The sequence below is a fragment of the Bufo gargarizans genome, chromosome 1 (genome assembly GCF_014858855.1).
Source record: "Bufo gargarizans isolate SCDJY-AF-19 chromosome 1, ASM1485885v1, whole genome shotgun sequence".
Taxonomy (NCBI): domain Eukaryota; kingdom Metazoa; phylum Chordata; class Amphibia; order Anura; family Bufonidae; genus Bufo; species Bufo gargarizans.
Window position 1 is genome coordinate 747,131,430 of NC_058080.1, and position 16,481 is coordinate 747,147,910.

The window sequence follows — 16,481 nt, forward strand, 5'->3', positions numbered from 1 at the left end:
CAGTGTCAGCCACAGACCCCATAACAGTGCTATCCACAGATCTCCCATAACAGTGCCATCCACAGATCTCCCATAAAAGTGCCATCCACAGATCTCCCATAACAGGTGTCAGCCACAGATCCCCATAACAGTGTCAGCCACAGATCCCTCGATAACAGTGTCATCCACAGATCCCTCGATAACAGTGTCATCCACAGATCCCCCATAACAGTGTCATCCACAGATCCCCCATAACAGTGTCATCACAGATCCCCCCTAACAGTGTCATCCACAGATCCCATAACAGTGCTATCCACAGATCTCCCATAACAGTGCCATCCACTGATCCCTATAACAGTGCCATCCACAGATCCACCATAATAGTGTCAGCCACAGACCCCATAACAGTGCTATCCACAGATCTCCCATAACAGTGCCATCCACAGATCTCCCATAACAGTGCCATCCACAGACCCCCATAACAGTGCCATCCACAGACCCCCATAACAGTGTCAGCCACAGATCTCCCATAACAGTGTCAGCCACAGACCCCATAACAGTGCTATCCACAGATCTCCCATAACAGTGCCATCCACAGATCTCCCATAACAGTGCCATCCACAGATCTCCCATAACAGTGCCATCCACAGATCTCCCATAACAGTGCCATCCACAGATCTCCCATAACACTGCCATCCACAGACCCCCATAACAGTGTCAGTCACAGATCCCCATAACAGTGCCATCCACAGATCCCCCATAATAGTGTCAGCCACAGACCCCATAACAGTGCTATCCACAGATCTCCCATAACAGTGCCATCCACAGATCTCCCATAACAGTGCCATCCACAGACCCCCATAACAGTGCCATCCACAGACCCCCATAACAGTGTCAGCCACAGATCTCCCATAACAGTGTCAGCCACAGACCCCATAACAGTGCTATCCACAGATCTCCCATAACAGTGCCATCCACAGATCTCCCATAACAGTGCCATCCACAGATCTCCCATAACAGTGCCATCCACAGATCTCCCATAACAGTGCCATCCACAGATCTCCCATAACACTGCCATCCACAGACCCCCATAACAGTGTCAGTCACAGATCCCCATAACAGTGCCATCCACAGATCCCCCATAATAGTGTCAGCCACAGACCCCATAACAGTGCTATCCACAGATCTCCCATAACAGTGCCATCCACAGATCTCCCATAACAGTGCCATCCACAGACCCCCATAACAGTGCCATCCACAGACCCCCATAACAGTGTCAGCCACAGATCTCCCATAACAGTGTCAGCCACAGACTCCATAACAGTGCTATCCACAGATCTCCCATAACAGTGCCATCCACAGATCTCCCATAACAGTGCCATCCACAGATCTCCCATAACAGTGCCATCCACAGATCTCCCATAACAGTGCCATCCACAGATCTCCCATAACACTGCCATCCACAGACCCCCATAACAGTGTCAGCCACAGATCCCCATAACAGTGTCAGTCACAGATCCCCATAACAGTGTCAGCCACAGATCCCTCGATAACAGTGTCAGCCACAGACCCCCCATAACAGTGTCATCCACAGATCCCCCATAACAGTGTCATCCACAGATCCACCATAATAGTGTCAGCCTCAGATCCCCATAACAGTGTCAGCCACAGATCCCCCATAACAGTGTCATCCACAGATCCCCCATAACAGTGTCATCCACAGATCCCCTATAACAGTGTCAGCCACAGACCCCCCATAACAGTGTCATCCACAGATCCCCCATAACAGTGTCATCCACAGATCCCCTATAACAGTGTCAGCCACAGACCCCCATAACAGTGTCAGCCACAGACCCCCATAACAGTGTCATCCACAGATCCCCCATAATAGTGTCATCCACAGATCCCCCATAACAGTGTCATCCACAGATCCCCTATAACAGTGTCAGCCACAGACCCCCCATAACAGTGTCATCCACAGATCCCCCATAACAGTGTCATCCACAGATCCCCTATAACAGTGTCAGCCACAGACCCCCATAACAGTGTCAACCACAGACCCCCATAACAGTGTCATCCACAGATCCCCCATAACAGTGTCAGCCACAGATCCCTCGATAACAGTGTCATCCACAGATCCCCCATTATAGTGGCAGCCACAGATCCCCCATAACAGTGTCAGCCACAGACCCCCATAACAGTGTCAGCCACAGACCCCCATAACAGTGTCATCCACAGATCCCCCATAATAGTGTCAGCCACAGATCCCCATAACAGTGCCATCCACAGATCCCCCATAATAGTGTCAGCCACAGACCCCATAACAGTTGCTATCCACAGATCTCCCATAACAGTGCCATCCACAGATCTCCCATAACAGTGCCATCCACAGACCCCCATAACAGCGCCATCCACAGACCCCATAACAGTGTCAGCCACAGATCTCCCATAACAGTGTCAGCCACAGACCCATAACAGTGCTATCCACAGATCTCCCATAACAGTGCCATCCACAGATCTCCCATAAAAGTGCCATCCACAGATCTCCCATACAGTGTCAGCCACAGATCCCCATAACAGTGTCAGCCACAGATCCCTCGATAACAGTGTCATCCACAGATCCCTCGATAACAGTGTCATCCACAGATCCCCATAACAGTGTCATCCACAGATCCCCCATAACAGTGTCATCCACAGATCCCATAACAGTGCTATCCACAGATCTCCCATAACAGTGCCATCCACAGACCCCCATAACAGTGCCATCCACTGATCCCCATAACAGTGCCATCCACTGATCCCCATAACAGTGCCATCCACAGATCCACCATAATAGTGTCAGCCACAGACCCCATAACAGTGCTATCCACAGATCTCCCATAACAGTGCCATCCACAGATCTCCCATAACAGTGCCATCCACAGACCCCCATAACAGTGCCATCCACAGACCCCCATAACAGTGTCAGCCACAGATCTCCCATAACAGTGTCAGCCACAGACCCCATAACAGTGCCATCCACAGACCCCCATAACAGTGCCATCCACAGACCCCATAACAGTGTCAGCCACAGATCTCCCATAACAGTGTCATCCACAGACCCCATAACAGTGCTATCCACAGATCTCCCATAACAGTGCCATCCACAGATCTCCCATAACAGTGCCATCCACAGATCTCCCATAACAGTGCCATCCACAGATCTCCCATAACACTGCCATCCACAGACCCCCATAACAGTGTCAGTCACAGATCCCCATAACAGTGCCATCCCACAGATCCCCCATAATAGTGTCAGCCACAGACCCCATAACAGTGCTATCCACAGATCTCCCATAACAGTGCCATCCACAGATCTCCCATAACAGTGCCATCCACAGACCCCCATAACAGTGCCATCCACAGACCCCCATAACAGTGTCAGCCACAGATCTCCCATAACAGTGTCAGCCACAGACCCCATAACAGTGCTATCCACAGATCTCCCATAACAGTGCCATCCACAGATCTCCCATAACAGTGCCATCCACAGATCTCCCATAACAGTGCCATCCACAGATCTCCCATAACAGTGCCATCCACAGATCTCCCATAACACTGCCATCCACAGACCCCCATAACAGTGTCAGCCACAGATTCCCATAACAGTGTCAGTCACAGATCCCCATAACAGTGTCAGCCACAGATCCCTCGATAACAGTGTCAGCCACAGACCCCCCATAACAGTGTCATCCACAGATCCCCCATAACAGTGTCATCCACAGATCCCCCATAATAGTGTCAGCCTCAGATCCCCATAACAGTGTCAGCCACAGATCCCCATAACAGTGTCATCCACAGATCCCCCATAACAGTGTCATCCACAGATCCCCTATAACAGTGTCAGCCACAGACCCCCCATAACAGTGTCATCCACAGATCCCCCATAACAGAGTCATCCACAGATCCCCTATAACAGTGTCAGCCACAGACCCCCATAACAGTGTCAGCCACAGACCCCCATAACAGTGTCATCCACAGATCCCCCATAATAGTGTCAGCCACAGATTCCCATAACAGTGTCATCCACAGATCCCCCATAACAGTGTCATCCACAGATCCCCCATAACAGTGTCAGCCACAGACCCCCCATAACAGTGTCATCCACAGATCCCCCATAACAGTGTCATCCACAGATCCCCTATAACAGTGTCAGCCACAGACCCCCATAACAGTGTCAGCCACAGATCCCCCCATAACAGTGTCAGCCACAGATCCCCCATAACAGTGTCATCCACAGATCCCCCATAATAGTGTCAGCCACAGAACCCCATAACAGTGCCATCCACAGATCCCCCATAACAGTGTCATCCACAGATCCCCCATTATAGTGGCAGCCACAGATCCCCCATAACAGTGTCAGCCACAGACCCCATAAGAGTGTCATCCACAGATCCCCCATAATAGTGTCAGCCACAGATCCCCATAACAGTGCCATCCACAGATCCCCCATAATAGTGTCAGCCACAGACCCCATAACAGTGCTATCCACAGATCTCCCATAACAGTGCCATCCACAGATCTCCCATAACAGTGCCATCCACAGATCCCCATAACAGCGCCATCCACAGACCCCATAACAGTGTCAGCCACAGATCTCCCATAACAGTGTCAGCCACAGACCCCATAACAGTGCTATCCACAGATCTCCCATCCACAGATCCCTCGATAACAGTGTCATCCACAGATCCCCATAACAGTGTCATCCACAGATCCCCCATAACAGTGTCATCCACAGATCCCATAACAGTGCTATCCACAGATCTCCCATAACAGTGCCATCCTCAGACCCCCATAACAGTGTCAGCCACAGACCCCCATAACAGTGTCATCCACAGATCCCCATAATAGTGTCAGCCACAGACCCCATAACAGTGCTATCCACAGATCTCCCATCCACAGATCCCTCGATAACAGTGTCATCCACAGATCCCCATAACAGTGTCATCCACAGATCCCCCATAACAGTGTCATCCACAGATCCCATAACAGTGCTATCCACAGATCTCCCATAACAGTGCCATCCACAGACCCCATAACAGTGTCATCCACAGATCTCCCATAACAGTGCCATCCACAGACCCCATAACAGTGTCAGCCACAGATCTCCCATAACAGTGCCATCCACAGATCTCCCATAACAGTGCCATCCACAGATCTCCCATAACAGTGCCATCCACAGATCTCCCATAACACTGCCATCCACAGATCTCCCATAACAGTGCCATCCACAGACCCCCATAATAGTGCCATCCACAGATCCCCATAATAGTGCCATCCACAGATCTCCCATAACACTGAGTACCCACTGAGGAAGAGATAAGATATCTCGAAACGCGTCTGGGCGTATTACCTGTGAAAGAACCATCGCAGCGGTGCATGGCCATGTACTAAAGTTTATCCACTTACTCACGTAAGACCAAGAAGCGCTGTAAAATTCACGTAAGTGAAACAGCTGATATAGGTCTCCCACGAGAGTACAGACGGGATCCAAACAGACAACCGGACCCGATACAAATACAGCGGAGAAAGACTGAAGCGTGGGATGCCACGACAGAAAACCTCCCGCAGACCTAACCGAGTGAATTCACACGGGACACAGTGAGTAACACTAACTCAAGTGGAACTATACTGAACCGCTGCACGCAAGGCGGCATGAGCACGGTGACATTAGACGTGCTGGACTAGTGACTTTCTCACCTACAGTTTACTCAGAATTCGAGACCACTATAGGTGATGGATAAATGAACACAGTTCATCTTCAAATATCTTTTCCCACACCCTACACGGTGGCATAAGATTATATTTATATGCATTTAAGATTATGTGAAATCTATATGTGAATACTACCTGCGAATATACTTGAAGCACAATATTCAATCAGCTCTGTATTGCTCCGTCGCAGACGACTGTGATCCAATAGCCTACCCAATTGGGGGGACACGGATGCAGCCCTCTGTGCGTAGCATTCAGACTTCTGTGCCCTAAGAAAATTCTACTCGTTTGGCTGACACTGAGATTATATGCTTTTTATTTATATTTTATATGAATTTTACCTTGGTGCACTATATAGCGTTGATGGTTTAATAAATTTTTATTCAATTCCCACGTGTAATCCGATTGTTTTGAGTGCCGGTTCTATCCAGTCTCTACCCTCGATAACAGTGTCAGCCACAGACCCCCCATAACAGTGTCATCCACAGATCCCCCATAACAGTGTCAGCCACAGATCCCCCATAACAGTGTCAGCCACAGACCCCCATAACAGTGTCAGCCACAGATCCCCCCATAACAGTGTCAGCCACAGATCCCCCATAACAGTGTCAGCCACAGACCCCCATAACAGTGTCATCCACAGATCCCCCATAATAGTGTCAGCCACAGATCCCCATAACAGTGCCATCCACAGATCCCCATAACAGTGCCATCCACAGATCCCCATAACAGTGTCAGCCACAGAGCCCCCATAATAGTGTCATCCACAGATCCCCATAACAGTGTCATCCACAGATCCCCCATAACAGTGTCATCCACAGACCCCCATAACAGTGTCAGCCACAGATCCCCCATAATAGTGTCAGCCACAGATTCCCATAACAGTGCCATCCACAGATCCCCATAACAGTGTCAGCCACAGATTCCCATAACAGTGCCATCCACAGATCCCCATAACAGTGTCATCCACAGATCCCCCATAATAGTGTCAACCACAGATCCCCATAACAGTGCCATCCACAGATCCCCATAACACTGCCATCCACAGACCCCCATAACAGTGGCATCCACAGATCCCCATAACACTGCCATCCACAGACCCCCATAACAGTGCCATCCACAGATCCCCATAACACTGCCATCCACAGACCCCCATAACAGTGCCATCCACAGATCCCCATAACAGTGTCAGCCACAGATCCCCATAACAGTGCGTCATCGACAGATCTCCCATAATAGTGCCATCCACAGATCCACATAACAGTGCGTCATCCACAGATCCCGATAACAATGTCAGCCACAGATCCCCCATAACAGTGTCAGCCACAGATCCCCCATAACAGTGTCATCCACAGATCCCCCATAATAGTGTCAACCACAGATCCCCATAACAGTGTCAGCCACAGATCCCCCATAACAGTGTCATCCACAGATCCCCCATAATAGTGTCAACCACAGATCCCCATAACACTGCCATCCACAGACCCCCATAACAGTGCCATCCACAGATCCCCATAATAGTGTCATCCACAGATCCCCCATAATAGTGCCATCCACAGATCCCGATAACAATGTCAGCCACAGATCCCCCATAACAGCGTCCTCTACAGGTCCCCTATAACAGTGTCAGCCACAGACCCCATGATAATGTCATTCACAGGCTACCATTAGTTCAAAGCCCACCTTTTGGTTAAAATTTTTTTATTTATTTTTTCCTCCTCAAGAACCTAGGTGCGTCTTATAGGGCGAATAATACGGTACTTTTTTTTGCAACTGTATATATATATCCATTAGCAGATTATGCACACAAAACCTGAGCAAGTAGCCCATATATAAATATCCTGGGCATTTCCCACTACAGGGGACATATTATATACATATATATACAGACCTGTGCAATATAAGGGGCGTACACCCATCTCTATATATATAGCCACAAACCTGGGCCCTTACTGCCCATACAGGGCCAATATATATATACAAATCCAACCCTCTACAGGATATCGGGTGAGAGAACTACAACTCCCAGCATTTCCTTAAGATGTATAGAGAAAAAAATCATCAATCCTACAATTCCTTCTCCATAGAAAGCTCCGCCCCCTCATGTCACATGACTAACATCACTGCTTCTAACCCCACCTCTTCTCCAATGCTGAGCCCCGCCCCCTGTACTGATCACATGACCATGATGTCACCCCCAGAGCCTTCACCGCCTCTTTTCCATTGCTGAGCCACGCCCCTGCACTGATCACATGACGGTGACGTCACCAAAGGTCCTTCACCACTGAGACCCGCCCCCTGGTCACATGACAGTGACGTCACCCCAGGTCCTTCAGCTCTGGCAGTGCAGTAGATATTAGGCAGGTCCCGGTCGTTAGACACTGCTAAGCCCCGCCCCCTCCCCTGATTATATGACGGTGACGTCACCCAGGTCCTTCAGCTCTGGCGGTGCAGCAGATACTGGGCAGGTCCTGGTCGGTAGTCACTGCTGAGCCACGCCCCCTGCACTGATCACATGACGGTGACGTCACCCCAGGTCCTTCAGCTCTGGCAGTTCAGCAGATACTGGGCAGGTCCTGGTCGGTAGTCAGGGCTCTTGTTCTCTCTGGTATCAGCCATTCCTCCAGCCTGCAGGTAAGATGAGCTGTGAGGAGACAGTGTGGTGGAGAGCTCAGACATGTCACCTCTGGAGATTCTCCTCCATTACACACAAGGAATCCTTCTCCGCTCCTCAGCTTAGTATGATGGGGGAGGAGTAGGGGGGATAGTGGGGGTTGTCATCATTCGCTGGCCCCTGACTGTCCTGGTGAGGGGCCCCTGCCTCCAGGAGGAGAATGAATGGAGCGGGGCCCGGCCTGAGCTCAGCTCTCTCCAGTCTCTTCTCTAGGAGTTCTGGACACAGCTGAGCACAGCCCAGAGGTGGGACCTGCATCTATCAGACATTTATCTCCTGTGGAGCCACCAGAGATCTCCATGTTGGGGCCCCTGGAATCCATGTGGCGGGAGCTCTGAGAAGCGGGGCCCCTCCAGGCTCAGGAAGTGCGGTTCTGGAGGTGACATCTGGTCTTGTCCCCTGGATGATTTCCTCTCCTCTTCTCATAAAGGCGCCTGCAGTACTAGAAGCCTCCAGCTCCTCCAGTTCTCTCCTCTTCTCCTGAATGACCCCCAAGGATGGACAGGAAGGAGATCAGCAGAAGAATATTAGACCTCACCTTGGAGATCATCTCCCTGCTGAGCGGAGAGGTAAACTTTTCTAGATTTCTCTCCTCTTTATTGTATTCTGTAACAAGTCAGACATCGGGAAGGAGAATCCATCATAGGAAGTGATAGGAAGAGTCCCGGGTCCTGGAGAACGGCCTCCAGACCTTCCAAGTGAAGGAGAACCTGAAGATCAGCCCCCAATATGGTGAGTGATGTGTTTTTAGGGCAATCGTCCCTTCCCTATGATTGCCGGGGTCCGAATCAGACTGCAGAGTTTTATGTGCGCACAGAGAAGACTGACACAGACACAATGGCCGAATCAAGTCATCTGTTTATTGTTTCAAGACACACACTCCTTATAGCAAGTTTATTGTCCGTCATCCAAAGGCACAAGACGCTTATGTATCTTTTCAGCAGAACCAAATTCAAAAAAGGTTATTATACAAGGTCATGAAACTTGAAAGAAAATGTTATTTCCAGGGAACAGGACACAGGTAGTGAGGCATGTGATTGCCATGTCAGCTTTCTGTATTTTTCCACCAAGACCCTTTGTACTCAGAGACAAAATGGATTCCCATCTCTCACAATTCCCCCATTTGGAGATATCTGGGGAGCGCAAGCCTCACCTCAGGTTCTTCAGAAGGGCTAATCTCACCCACCAGTGCAAATCCTGGATTCTGTCGCTAAAATATAACTTTTATTCTGTTAAAAATGGAAAGAATAAAGTGGGTATTTTCATCTTAACCTATAAGTAAAACCACACACAGCGTCCACAGGTAAGGTGCTCGCTGAGCACGGGTATCTTATTAACCCCTCAGCTCAAAACCCAGGACTGTGTACATACAAAGGGGGCAGACTAGTAGCTGGAACTGAGGGGGGTGGGAACCTAGCAATGAGCGCTCCCCACCTAGTGTTCCCCCAGCGTATAACCAGTTACCAAACTGCAACGTATTAGTAGGGGTCTGCTGCCCTTTGACTGTATTTTACACTAGGCTACCGATATGTGTCGCTATTCACATTGAAGCTGTCCCCTATCTCTTCAGGGTGGACAGCCTGGCTCGACGCGTTTCTTAGGCTGTTATTGACTATACAGCCCAGTCATCAGGAGCTATTACAGTTAGACAGACAAACAGCAAATGCTGCACGCTCTGGTACATAGCGTGCAGACACGTAGCCTGCGGCACTGGGATGGCCGTAGCGCGCCCGCCCAGCGCTGCTGCTGAAGAAGAAAAAGCCACGCCCTCTAGGCCGGCATTAGCAGCGCGGGAGCCAATGAATCGGGGGCACTGCGTTAAACGGCGCATCCCTGCCCCGCCTAGTCACATCGCTGAAGGAGGCATAAGGGTAAGTAGGGTATCAAGGAGTGAATCTAAGGCGGCACCATCGCATCCAGGACATTCCAAAGCCCACTAAATCCACAGGATGGGTGCCAAGCGGGTGACAATCAGTCAGGAGTAACCTGTAATATAACGCATAGGCCCAAGTGTACACTAAATGTGTCCATCACTCCACAGAACAAACTGTATCAATAAATCCTCAGTGTGTGTATCCTCATATACAACGTAACCACACAGATACGGTGGACCTGGACACAGAAGAGGGTCCATAAATGTCACACCTGTGGCTTCAATAAATAGACCCATGTGAATTGTGTCAACAGATCAGGATGACACTAATTCCAGAAGACGTCACGGAGGTGACAACCACAATCAAATCATCTCAGGGATATTAAGACCCTGCTCATCAAAAACTGGGGACCATACTGTCAGATTTAACGTAGTCACAGAACTCAGAGGCCTAGCCCTGGTATATATCACTGTATAAAGCTGGTATACGAAATACATTCATTTAAACCCTGGAGCTTTACGGTCTGTAAGGTACAGGTCCATTGGGCCTCTTTGCGGAGGAGGAGATTATCCACATGGCCCCCTCGCGCAGATGTTCTCATATGCTCAATTCCTTGAAACCTAATACAGTCGGTCGTATCCGGGCGATATTTCAACACATGCTGAGTAATTGGTGAATCGGCTTCATTGGAAATATCCCGCAGATGTTCACCGATACGTTTGGTTTTGCCAACATACTGTAATTTGCATGAGCATGTTGCCACGTACACCGCTCCCCCTGTTCTACAATTGATAAAGGACCGAATCGCCCAGCTCTTCTCCGTAGCTTACAACCGGCTTCCCCTTCTTTATGACTTTACAAGCCGCACATCTGCTGCAGTTGAAAGCGCCCGGTGGTCTGTTGGGTAACCAAGTATCACGTGCTGGAGTGGAGAAAGCGCGGTGTACCAGTTTATCCCTCAGATTACCACCTCTACGGAACGTGATGAGTGGGTGATCTCCCACTAGGTGTCCCACAATCGGATCTGACTGCAAAAGACCCCAGCTATAATTTAAAACCTTCTGTATTTCCCTATGTGCTACATCAAACGTACCAATAATTCTTGCTTTGGAATAATCAGTGTTGATGGTTTTAGGATGTAGAAGGTTCTCTCTGTTACATGCAGCCGCATGATGATATGCTTGTCTGAGCGGTTCTGCTGGTTAGCCCCTCCGACTAAACCTGGTCCTTAAGTCATTTGCAGCCACCTTAAAATCCGCCCATTCTGAACAATTCCGCCTCGCCCGCAAGTATTGTCCTTTAGGAATACCACACTTCAGTGGGAGTGGATGACTACTCTCCCACTTTAGTCATGTATTTGTAGCCTTGGGTTTCCTATACATGTTGGTTGTGATTGTCCTATCAGGACTGATCTTAATGGCGAGGTTTAGGAATGTCAGTTTGGTATCATGAATCTCACGGGTGAAATATAGGCCTAGATCATTCTGATTCAGGGCAGTCACAAATTCATTAAAGTAGAGGCGGTGTAATCCCATAATATGAAGACGCCGTTGATAAACCTCAACCATAAGGTGATGGATGAGGACCAGCGACTCAAGCTCTTCCCCAAAACAACCTCTCTCTCCCACCAGCCCAGGTAGAGATTGGTGAAGGTCGGGGCACAGGGACTGCCCATGGCGACTCCCCTGAGCTGGTGGAGGACCTGCCTGTCAAACAGGAATACGATGTTCTTTAGGATAAAGGTCAGCAATTGGATAACAAACTCATTATGCGATCTCAGGTGTGCCCCCCATTCTGCCAGAAAAGCCCTCACATCCTCTTTCGTGTGGGATGGAGCTGTAGAGGGCTTCCACATCTAGGCTGGCAAGGAGTGTTCCCCCTCTCACACACCACGTCATTAAGATGTCTGAGCACATCCATCGAGTCCCTTTACGTATGAGGGTAGACTAAACACGAAAGGGCGTCAGATCACATCAACGTAATTGCTGATCTTTTCCGTGAGGCTGCCGACCCCAGACACTATGGGTCTGCCTTTAAGGCAGTTCACCCCCTTGTGTATTGTAGGCAGAGCGTAAAACACAGGCGTAATGGGGTTATCAGGTAGCAGGTAGGTATATTCGGTCATACTGACCAGACCTAGTCTTTTAGCCTCACTCAACATCTCTGCTAATTAGATTTTCAGACACCGGTAGGGTTGGGGCGAAGTTTGGCGTACCATGAGCGGTCATTCAGGATACTTAGACACATTTCTCTTCCTAACACTACTGCATTACCACCCTGGTCAGAGGGGTTTATAATGATCTCTGCCTCATTCTGTAGCAGTTCTAAAGCCTCAGATTCACTCGGGGTAAGATTATTGAAACCCTACCCATCTACATGTAGTGTCCTTAATTTCTCTGTCACGGTCCTAAGGAAGGCATCCGGGGGGAAGAGTCGCTGATAGGTGGAGTATTTCTAGACGGTCGGTAAAGGGACCAGTACCTAACGCACATCACCCAATTCTTCCTCATCTATGCCCAATCTCCGGCATTGATCACGATCATGGGTGAGGAAGAATTTTCTCCATTTCAGTTTTCGGATAAAGAGGTTGATGTCCTTCACCCAATTAAATGGGTTATACTTACACAGTGGGACAAAAGACAGTCCCTTCCGTAACCGTTCCATCTCAGTCAATGTAAGAGACCGATTGGATAGATTAATGACTTGTCCTCAGTGTGCGCCTCAATAGGGCTATTGGTTTTTCCTGCTTCTCAGCGGATATTCTGTGCCCATTCCTAAAAAAACCCACCTCTCTCCCCCCTATCAGTTCTGCCTCTACCTCGGTTTCTATTTGGTCGCCAACCCCGTCCTCTGATGTTGCTGCTGCTGATACATTTTCACCCCCTGATGATGAGATGTCAGTCTCGCTTTCTGTATTTTTGTTTTTGCTACTGGTATAGCTAAGAACGGTGCCCTCCGTAAAATCACGGGCATCACGCACAGACACGTTGTGTTTCCTTTCCCTGATATACGCAGTGAATTTCTCCACTGATTGCCGCAGTATTGTTTCCTTCCTTTCAAAGTCTGAGGTAATGACATTAGTTTTGACAAATGGCAGGTTAACCTGAAGAGGGGACAGCTTCAATGTGAATAGCGAGACATATCGGTAGCCTAGTGTAAATCACAGTCAAAGGGCAGCAGACCCCTACTAATACGTTGCAGTTTGGTAACTGGTTATACACTGGGGGAACACTAGGTGGGGGAGCGCTCATTGCTAGGTTCCCACCCCCCTGAGTTCCAGCTACTAGTCTGCTCCCTTTGTATGTACACAGTCCTGGGTCTTGATCTGAGGGGTTAATAAGATACCCGTAGCGAGCACCTTACCTGTGGACGCTGTGTGTGGTTTTACTTATACGTTAAGATGAAAATACCCACTTTTTTCTTTCCATTTTTCAGAATAACAGTTATATTTTAGCGACAGTAATTGAATAGTTAAACGTAATTTTTGTGATCGCCTACTTCCTACAACGTTATCTAGTGAAGTATTAAATCCTGGATTCCCTGAAGGAGACGCGGTCGTCCAGATTGTCTCAATAATCTCGATACTGTCCCTTTCTTGTACACATTTCATTGACGCATATTAAAACAACTGTAATAATGATATATTTTACTAAAACTATTATAACTACTTGTAGAATCCCCATGAACCAACCTCCAAGACCTTTGAACCAATTTGCAGGATTTAGGAATGACAATGTGTCACCCCACCAGTTATTATTCTTGATACTGTGAGCTTCCAGCCACTTCTCACGCATCTCCTTCATTTTCTCTGTTCCTGCTCTTACCCGGAGATTACCTTGGGGGTCTATATAATGGCAACAGACGGGACCCATTACCTTCCTCCTTGGCAGTAAGATAATCCAAGACTAGGGTGTGCTGGTGGGTGACCACAATAGCTGGGACTGGACATCATTGGTCTGGTTTAGCATCCCCCACACATCCCATATTTGATCATCCAGATAATCTGTGGCCACCACCAACTTGTCCCACATCTGCATTATCACTGGATAGATAAACAGAGTACTAAGGGACTTGTTAGAATAATTATCTCCACTACATGAGGTCTTCCATTAGGTCTGGGACTGTTGTCTGCAGCTCTCCTATATACTGTATGTTTAGGCACAGCATTTATGTCAAGCTTATCATGTGACGGCATAAATGTGGCCGGAGTCAACAGGAGAAGACTACAGGCTCCAGGTGGGATCCACTTATATGCTGCCACTCCACAAGCAAAATAAAGATCACCATGAAGAGTATACTTATGTCAAATGATAGAGGAGAATATAGGCAGCCTCAGTGACCGCTAAAGAATTAAAGGGAACCTGTCACCTCCAAAAACCATCCTAAGCCGCCAGCAGTACCTGACAGTAGCCAGCAGCATGCTTCCTGAAGTCCGATGCGGCTAAAGCTTAGAAAACATTCTTTTATCCCCTGCCGATGACTTCTCTAGTCATGCTTGAAGTCAAGGGGGCGGCGGCCTCCTTGCTTCAAGTCAAGAAAACCACACCCCCTTCCCCGCCCCTTTGCTGTGACTGACGGCGCTTATGCAGAGAATTCGGCAAAGCCAGCTGAACTGCCGGCTGTCAGTCACAGCGAAGGGGAGATTAAATGGCTGCATCAACATAGAAGCATTTCTGATCCACGGACCTAGATCTAGGAACGCCCTTAATCCTTGTGCTCCTCTGGGGACCTGGATCTTGGCCACCGCTTCTTTCCTGTCTTCTGTGAGGTGGCGAGCCCCATGTGAAAGACAATGACCTAAAAATACCACTTTATCTTTACAATACTGTAGTTTGTCACGGGAAGATTTGCCCCCTTTGTCTGCCAGAAATGTCAGAAGGGACAAAGTAGCCTGCTGACACACCGGGCGAGAAGAAGCAAATCATCAGCATATTGTAACAGCACCACAGTCTGAGGAGGCTCCCAGTTATCTAATACAGACTGCAGGGCTTGGGTGCACAGAGTGGGTGAATTCTGTGCACCCTGTGGTAACACTGTCCAGGTATATGTAAATGCAAACAAGTACTGGCAATCTGGGTGTAGGGGAACACTGGAGAAGGCATTAGCTAGATCCACAACCGTAAAACAGGTAGCAGTGGAAGGGACTACAGGTGTAGTCTGCCCAGTCAGGAGTCCCACAAACCCTACATGTCCACCCTTCAGATCCGTTACTTCCAGTCCTGGAGGGGCTGAGGGATATGGTGGCGGTACGTGAAGGGTTAGTGGTATGTCAGCTGTTCTGTGAGTCACGTCAGTTTCGTCAGTCCTTTGTCTCAGCGTATAAAACAATCTTCCCCTAACAACTTCTCCTCTCCATCCCTCAGTCTCTGCTTCACGTGCAACTTTGATCCAAATATCAACTACTTCTTCACATCCATGATCCTTAATCCAACAACTATGGGTTCGCTAAATCTTTCCCAGACTAGCTTCCCCGGGGCTTCCTCCCTAACTCAGGGTGCCATCGTACTAGTACTCTTAGGGTTAAGATTCCCATACTTCACCCCTGCCTTCTCCAACACTTTATTGACATTCTTCAAACTGCTGCCATCAGCTTCCCCCCACCCCAGTGCCATCAGCTCCGTTCCCCCCAGTGCCTTCAGCTCTCCTCCACCCCAGTGGCATCAGCTCCCCCCCACCCTAGTGTCATCAGCTCCGTTCCCCCAGTGCCTTCAGCTCTCCCCCACCCCAGTGCGATCATCTCTGTTCCCGTAGTGCCTTCAGCTCTCCCCCACCCCAGTGCCTTCAGCTCCACTCCCCCAGTACCATCAGCCCCTCCATGCCATCCATTGCCATCAGATGTCTCCCAGTGCCATCAGATCAGCACCTCCATGTCCCCCACTGCCATCAGTCAGCCCCTCCATGCCATCCATTGCCGGCTGTCCCCCTTCAGTGCCATATCCCCAGCGCCAGTGAAATAAAATACTTACCTTTCCTGTAGGGGCGCCGCTCCACAGCTCCTTCCTCTTCTACTCCGCGTGCTGCACTGGATCCTGACGTCACACAGCGTTGGGTCATACTGCACGCTTACGTACACTATGACCTAACGATCTGTCAGGATCCAGTGCAGCCAGCGGGTGACCACAGAAAAAAAATTGCATCAATGATTTTTTTTGTGTTGAATTACTTGATTTAATCGAGTAATCATTTCAGCCCTATTCTCC